The sequence below is a fragment of the Nuphar pumila genome, chromosome 8, assembly GCF_984573655.1.
Source record: "Nuphar pumila chromosome 8, dmNupPumi1.hap1.1, whole genome shotgun sequence".
NCBI lineage: Eukaryota > Viridiplantae > Streptophyta > Magnoliopsida > Nymphaeales > Nymphaeaceae > Nuphar > Nuphar pumila.
Genome location: NC_143256.1, coordinates 127,555,637 through 127,563,454, shown reverse-complemented (window position 1 = coordinate 127,563,454; position 7,818 = coordinate 127,555,637).

The window sequence follows — 7,818 nt, the reverse complement described above, 5'->3', positions numbered from 1 at the left end:
ATATTACGAGAATATTTCAGTACCTTATGGTGTCAATCTGGAGGGTTATCCTTCCAGAATCTGAACCTCCACGAGGTCAACTAGATCTAATGGACGATTTATATGTTTTGTCCCATTTACATCCGCTATCTCTTCAGATTAGCTATTAGTCTTCCTCTTCTGTCTCACATTGCTTTTATGGCTGCATGCCTTGAGACTTTCAGCTACTTGATCTGCCATCTGTAGTTTGGGGTACAAGATGTCTAGAGAATAGTTGATTCTGATGAAGATGAATCTACTGTCGCTATCATGTAGAGAAACAGTGTTCTTTTGCTTATATTTTCATTCAACTGAAACAAGATAATGGAACCGAAGGCCTGGAAATTGGTCCTAATTTATACTTCGTAATAATTGTTCACCATCTGGCCAGCACAAATATTTCCTGAACATGCTTAGCAAGCCATTCTCTTGATGGTGCTGGCATTCACTTTGAAGCTGCTACAAATGATTTGTCACAAAGTGGACACAAAAATAAAGTAAAAAATAAAAACAATTTCACTATAACAAGTGAAATCCAAATGCATTATCATAATGCATTTCTCTAAGCACAACAAACAATACACAGCCAAAAACAAAAACAAAAACAAGAAATAAAATAAATATTTTGTTAACAAAAAACTATTCACATTATTTACAAGATAATCTTCACTACAAAGACTCGTGCACACACCTATTTACACCGATTGCTCTCTCACTTTACTCATGCACCCAATCATTTGATAGAGGGACTAGCCCAACCGCTAGTTGGGAGATGTCCAACGGCTCACTGAACCTCTTCCAACTAGCCATCAGGCATAGTCTAATGGCTTGTTTGGTCAACCAAAAATAAAAATAAGAATAAATAAAAATACATCAATAGTTAATTTATGTTATGCACCACCCTAGATTCGATCTAGAGAAGCTGCCCCAAGATTCGATCCAGAGGATCTAGGAGCTACCTGGCTTGGAGTCCTACTCAGGCTAGGATTGTGTATGTAAAGATGAGAAGAGCCGCCCAGCTTGGAGTCCCATCTAGGTTGAGACTGTGCGAGAGTCCAACCTTGTTGAGATTGTGTAGGTCAACCAGCCTGAAGTCCTGCCCAGGTTTGAATTATTCAGGTCGACCAACCTAGAGTATCATCTAGGTTGGGATGTCTCTTATGATTTTTTACTCTTTTGTCCTCTTGTAATTCTATAAATAGTTGTATCTTGCTTAGTTTATAATTAATGAAGTTTATTTAGAGATTTCTCTAAGCTTTGTTTGTGGTTCTTGTTTTTGTTATTTGAGAAAACATATTTCTCTGACATCGACTTGGAGGAAATATCTTTTTTCCCTCCCTTGTCATCAACCCCATCCATTTCAGGCTTCCCTATCTAGCCGACCAAGAGAAACAACTCTCTCTCTCCAACGTTGCACGCTTCTCTTGCTCGTGGCGCGTGCCTCTCTCTAGGGTCGTGCCTCATATTCAACTCGCTGGAATCCGTAGAACCGCCCTTCGTGGAAGTTTGGGTTCTAACAGTGGTATCCGATCTTGATCTTTAGATGTCATCGTTTTATCGAAACCTATCAAATCCAGTGATTGGATCTCGACGACCTAACATTTTTTAGACTTCAAAAAATCCTCTAGGCCTTATTCTAGATCCATAAATCATGACATTTTTATTCTGGGAATATACTTCTACTAGCTTTCAAACCTAATTTACAAATCTAAAAAAATTGTTTGGATCGCTGAGATCTAGTCTAATTTTTAGAACTTATTAGATCCTAGAAAATCAAATTGAACCTATAATGCCTTAGCTTATCTAAAAAATAAATTAGTTTCAATATTTCTCAAAAAAAATATTTTTACATACCTAATACCCCATACCAGACGACCAAACTCATAGCCTCCTTTAAACCCTAGCCTACTCTGCACCATCCAAACTTCGGATCGACAATAATCTGTCCTGCAGGCAGACAACACAACACAAATAGAGAAATGATGAAGATTTGATGACAGAGATCCGATGCCTTTTGCTTTTTTAATATTCCAAGCCCATATAAGAATACACAAAGATGTTTCATTGCACGACATAGGGAACCTAGATTCAGGAAAGCACACAGAAGTGAATTACTAGGTATATTGAATGACTCGATTTTCGTATATTTGAGAAAATGAAAAGCATCTCAGCCACTTCTCTTAAACAAACTATTCAACATGCCTTAGATATTGAAAATAACTCAATAGGTGAAATGAAAAGCTTTGAGACACCCCTTAACATACACAAACCCAAGTAGATGAAACTCAATCAAGATCAAATCCAAATATTCCTCCCTTAGAAATCATCCAAGACCTTTTTCAAGACCCAAATCCAATTCAATAAGATTTGGATCCAAACTCTTGTCTTGAATCCTAATTTCTTATGTTGGGCCCTCCTAAACTCCTTATGGACCTTCATATCCTCATCTATAAAAACTTCAAAATAGACCTAAACATAAGCTTATTAAATCAAATCTCAAAACCTTCTCATGTCCAATTTCTTAATCAAATCCAAACCCATATTATCTAACCCAAGCGTGCTCCAAACCTTCAACTTGTCTGAACTCAATCAAATTCCTTTAAAATGGAATCATATTTTGTCTCAACTAGCCGCTCCATATCTGTTTGACTTGTTCCACTTTGAAGGCATCTCAAATGATTTTGGTTGGTTCAAAAAGATTGTTTGTGACTTCAGTATGCATGTTGTGGTAGATTCTACTTGGTTTATTCAATTTATAGAGCAGCCTCGAGATCTGATTTCATAATGTGAAACAATAACCCACAAGGTAGAATGAGATTGAAAAAAAAAAAGATCAATTTGTGGCTCAGTATCCAGAATTCTTGCCTTGAGGGCAAGGTGAGTTTGAGAGGAGTGGTTTGTTACGAACCGTCCCAGATCCGATTCAGAAAAGTTGCCTCATGATTCAATCTAGAGGACCCGCCTAACTTGGAGTCCTTCTCAGGTTATGATTGTGTGTAGAGACTGGAAGAGTCGCCCAGCCTGGAGTCCCACTCATGTTGGGAATGTGCGAGAGTCTAGCCTCGCTGAGACTGTGTAGGTCAACCAACCTGGAGTCCTACTCAGATTGGAACTATGCTGGTCGACCAACTTAGAGTCTCATTTAGGTTGGGATGCTCCTGATGATTTTTTACTCTTTTGCTCTCTTGTAATTCAATAAATAGATGCATCTTGCTTAGTTTATAATTAATGAAGTTTATTTAGAGATTTCTCTAAGCTTCGTTCGTGGTTCTTGTTTTTTCTCTCTCGTCTCTCTTTCACTCCCATCGTTGATTAGGAGGGAATGTCTTTTCTCCCGCCCTTGTCGTCAACCCACCATCCACCTCATGCTTCTTTGTGTAGCCGACCAAGAGAGATGACTTTTCCTCTCCCAACGTTGTACGCCCCTCCTGCTCGTGGTGCACCCCTCTCTTTGGAATCTTGCATCACGTACAGCTTGCCGAAATCTGTAGAACTATCCCCCGTGGGAGTTCAGGTTCTAACATTTAAAAAATGACTATAAGAAAAATAAAGATACCTACTCTATCCTTGTAGCATACATTATGTATACTTAATCTAAAACCACATAAAATATGTTAGAATATGTTGTGGGTGTCTTGAATTTTAGACCTGCTCCGATTCATAACCCGACCCAAAATAATTTGGTGACTATATAATGTGGACTTCCAATGGGGTTTGTGGTGGTAGCGAAATGATTGGGTCTTTAATCTCGAGACTTGTTCAGTTTTGAAATTTGTTCCTTTTATACCAGCTATGGTTTTATGTGATTTGTCATATTTATGGCCTCCTCCTTTTGAGAGTTGAGCATTAGAGTTTCAGGTGTTTTGGGGATTCAGGTTTTGAGAGGTTTGTATCTCGCCTTTGTATTTCCTCACATTTGTTAATGGATTTCTTGTTCCTCCTTTGCTTATGGATGTAGGTCTGAGTATCGAATCATGTAAATCTTGTGTTTTTTTCAATATTGTTTGTATCTTAGCGTATTATACAATGTGTATCATATTCACATTGTATGTATCGTATGATACAATATAATTATATTGTATCGTATAATACATGGTATACATGTATCGTACGATACACCTTCGACACATTTTAAAAAGACCCAAATTATAATTTTTTTCTTTTTGGGTTTTAAACACATTTGAAGGCTGATTCTCTCATTTGTGTAGAGGTCATTAGAAAGGTATTCATGCACCTTAGGAGCCGTGAGAGCAATTTGTGAGAGCAATTTGTAGACCGATCTATGTCCAAGGGAGATGGGCTTTTGCGATTTCTTCAAGTAATAGTGCATTTCTACCATTTTTTTACTCAAAGAAAGTAGGTTTAAGGTAAAAAATTATATTCTTTGCTTCTGATTGAGTTTTTTTAGGGGAAGATGATATCAAATGATTCGGCATGACAATGAGGCACTTGAATAATGAGTGAAAATTGTTTCATGTGGTATGTTTTTTAAAAATTTTGTTATTATTTTATTTTTCACAATACATTTCTTATTTTGGGCCTGATGGATACGAGTTATGGTACAATACTTACAACGTGCTTCTTTTTTTTGTATTTTGCTTGGTTTTCGTTTTGGTTTGCAAATAGACTATACCTAAACAATGTTGTAAGTATCTTACCGTACTGTATGATATGGAACGATACATATCATTACTATGAGACATAACAATACTATACACACTGGTAGCACGACTTAAACTCAACTCTAGCAAATTAGCAATATGCAGGCTGGGTTTGTGTTATATTTTTGCTAAGTACTCGATGTAACCCAGCTCTTTTGTCTGATACCCGACCTGACTTTAGTAATAGTAAACTTTTGAAATTATACATATTTGGGTTTGGGGTTTTATTTTTGTGAGCCTGCAATACTCAAGCCCGACAAATTGTTATTTAGACGGGTTCAGGTCCACCCTGATGAGTTCAGTAGCCGACCCATTAACAGCCCTAAAATTCATCAGGACGACTGACTGGGCATCATGCAGTGGGAATGTGCCCAACCTGCTGCCAAGCCTAGCAACAAGAAAGATGACTTGTCTTGCTGCCTTTTAGGCTAGCGGCGTGTTATGTAGGGCATCTTTTCAATTGAGCGTAGGAATAAGGGTATGATATCTCAGAAATTTTCTTCCAAATCGATTTCGTACGGAAACCACAAGCACCCCCGTTTCTAGAAGGCATACGCTCACTTCAAAATCGTCGACAGACGCCTTCCATTTAAGCATTAATTACAAAAGGAGGCTTGTGCTTTCTGAGGGCATTTTCGTTATTTACTCTTTCTGACCCCCCACTACTGCCCTGTCAATTGGGAAAAGAAATTGTAAAATTTTGGGGGTTCAGACTTCAGAGTCTCAGTATATTCAATGACCCAAAATGTCCTTTTCGATTTAAAAATGACCAAGATGTTAAGTAGGCACTCATTGAATATTAGGGATACGCTGGAAAAGTTTATAAAGCAAACTTGCGCTTTTTGAGATGCCTTGGTCCGTTTAACATTTAAGGACGTAGGTGCCATATCGTATATTCTTAAGGGTATTATGGACTCCCTGGAAAACAAGTAAATCATAGCCAGTCAGGGAGGCGGCTGTCAACGGGTCGGGTCAAGGTTGCCCTGGACCCGATCATATAACTAAAAATCGGGTTCATGAAAATAGAATCTCAAATCTGGACCCGCATAATTTTAGAAATTTACTTTTATTGAATATATATATATATATGCTCAAGTTGGGTCGGGTACCTGGCAAAATCATGACCTAAACCCTTCTTGAATATTGCTTGGGTATATCATACCTATACCAAAAAATCGGATCCAGGTCGAGTTATGTACCTGATAAAAATCGAACCCGTTGAGGCAGCGGGTACGCACTTTTGCTGGTTTGATACGTGCTTGCATCACGATGACACTCAACTTGTAAGACAGTCGGATGCAGCGTGAGTCCGTATCAGGTCAGGGACACCCCCTGATGGTGGTCCCTCTGATCGCCATTCATCTTTGTGATGGACGGCATCCCAAATTCCGAAACTATATTGTTTGGAATCTCACAAAATTTTCAAAGAGCCATTGATACTCAAGATGAACCGCGTTTAGAGCATAAAGATTGTTGGCTGAAAGTAAATCTAAAATACCTGTTTTGGGGATGCTGTTCATCTCAAGGATGAACATGGAAGGGACACTGACCTATGTCACAAAGACACTGCTAAAAAGACACAAGACATGCTATTTTTGTGCAATTTTCTATTAAGAATAATATGCAAAGGGACGCGACACGATAGCATGTTGAAGTGTCTCTTTTGCATACACCCTGACAATAATCCTCTGATCTGATATGCTCTCTTATGCAATAATCAAAATGGAAATGACACGTAACCTTCCATGCATAATCCAGCAACGTAGTCAACTTTGTACCTTGTTTGGCATGTTCCCTGCCTATCAATAAACCCGCCTGAATGCTTTATACTTGGATGGTTAGGACGCACTATCACAACTTAAAGAGTCTCAAGTTCGAATCCTATGGGGTTATTATTCCCCAGTTTTTTTTTATCAAAAAGAACAAACGTCAAGATTAACTAGTTCATGAGGGGGAAGACTCGAGCCACACTGCAGGAATTCTGACCAAGTTTGGTGAGCTTGCCAACTTGTAATCAAGATTGAATTGCTAAAAGATCATGGTGCAACCGATCCTCTGAAGGAAAGGAGTTTTAAGCTGCCAGGACAGTAATGGTAAGTACGACATACAGAGTCAGCATGGTTAGGTGTTTGTTCTTAGGGACATTTTTTCCATTCGACAACAGAATTTTGCTTTTCACTCACAAATGCAGCTATTAGTGAGGTTCCCATGTAAATCTATTCACAACTAAAGGCATGTGTAGATGTGACAAAAGAAAAAAGGAAAAAAAAGCCGCATTCTTGTCAAATAAGGAAATGTGGGTTTGCTTCAGCAGAAAGACATCCAACAACACATTGCTAAGGGGACGCTTGTCTATGAACACATGGTTGACTATGTTACCATCTTCATCATAACCATGCCTTGTCTCATCTGGAGAGGGTAAGCATCATAATGATGTCAAGAAGCCAACATGAAATTGTCCATACCAACATAACTTTGCCCATATCATTAATCAAAGCATCATAATGGTATTAAGAAATCAACATGAAATTCTCCATGCCAACATATATTTGCCCCATACCATTGAACAATTCTCATCTTTTCATCCAGTTTGTGGTCTCTATATAGAAGTTTTTGCATGAACTCATGAGCTCAGCTCCTATCATATAAGTGTATTCTGTCTTTGTTGACTACAGTGTTCATCACCTTGTTTAGCATTATGATCATTTACAAAGAAATTGGCCTATCAACATGACCAACAATTTAACTAAAGGTATCCATTTAAATTACAACTTTTTATTCTTATTTTTACGCTCCAGGTGCAGAGACCTAGTCTTGCTGGCTCAGCTTACCATACTTACGGTCTCTGTCCATGTCAGTGTATAACCCTGAGGGCTTACCCCTCGACTATGGCTTAGGCAGGAAGGTGATGCCTATGAAATTTGAACCTAGACTGCCCATCAAACGGTCTAGGCCCCCATCCCACTACCCCTTGGGTCTCATTAAAAATACAACTTGCAACAACGCAAACTTAAGAACGTTCCACGATGACCGTTTAGCACGTTATCTAGTAAAATAGATTTCTAGTCCATCCAACCAAGTAAAGAGGAAATACATGTACAAGAATTAGCTCATAGCCAGATATCGAATAGCCTAGCTT